Source organism: Hevea brasiliensis, unplaced genomic scaffold, assembly GCF_030052815.1.
Source record: "Hevea brasiliensis isolate MT/VB/25A 57/8 unplaced genomic scaffold, ASM3005281v1 Scaf323, whole genome shotgun sequence".
NCBI lineage: Eukaryota > Viridiplantae > Streptophyta > Magnoliopsida > Malpighiales > Euphorbiaceae > Hevea > Hevea brasiliensis.
The window spans coordinates 41954-43177 of NW_026614833.1; positions in this window are offsets into that span (position 1 = coordinate 41954).

Sequence of the window (1224 nt, forward strand, 5' to 3'; positions counted from 1 at the left end):
CTCCTTTATTCCATGTTAAAGCCTTAAAGTGAGCAAGAATTTGTCACTTAAATTAATGAAATTTATGCTTATGCATGCCTTGAATTTCAGCAGCCCTAAGGAAGGAACAATAAGGGAGTGTTTTGATGGTTTTAATGGACTTAGCATGAATTGGAGATTATGTTTAAGCTATATATCTACATAGATGTTGAACTAGTGTGCTAATTGAGGTTTATGGGTAAATTGCATTGGACATTAGGGTTTTGAGGAATGAAAAATTAATTTGGCTTATCAAACTGTTAAAGAACACTCTAATGGTCAATAAGTGACCATTTGAGGTATGTTGACCACAATTTGGACTGAAAAATGGTATGGCAAAGTCAAGGTGTGAGCTGCCCTAGGACAGCAGCAAATGGACTGAAATTTCAGTCCAATTACATAGCCATAACTTTGGCTGTGTTAGTCCAATTGGTGTTTGGCCAATTGGACATGAAACTAGGCTTATAATGGCACATTTTTGCTGAAGAAACCATGCCCAAAAGACCAAAGCAAGAGGACCAAAACTTGGCCCCAATCCGGATACCCTGAAACTGATTCTGCAGAATTGACCAAATGAACAGTAACTGTTCATTTGGCCATAACTCACTGTAGATTTGGTCAATTGACCTGAAAGTTTTACAGCAACAAGTTAAGACATAGACAAACAACTTTCATGAAGGAACCTACCCCAAATTATGGTCAGAACCTAACCCAAATGGCAGTGGCATTCACTATTCATGTTACTGTAGATATGGTAATTTCTGCAGAATGGTAATCCGGCCAGCTGTGGTTTTTGGACCATATCTGGAGCTACAAAACTCCAAATGGAGTGATTCAAAAAAGGAAATTCAACTAGACAAAATAAGGAACAACTTTCATGTTTTACATTTCTTCAAATTCCCACAGAAACAGTATCCAATGGAACAGTGAAGTTGACTCACAAAAACTAAAAATTCTGCTTGTGTTGGTTTAAACTTTGAAATGGTATAAATGCTTAATGCCAACAAGTTTGGAATGCCAAATGTGGTATGTTGGGAGTGCCAAAGTCAATGTACATATTTTTATTCTAAAAGTCAACATTTTTGTTGACTAATAAGATGAATAGTGACACTAAAAATTTGAAATTCACAAATTGAAGAATTTAAAAGTTTCAAATGCCCTAGTATACCTAACAAGATTGGTTTGGATAGTTTGGCATGCCAATAG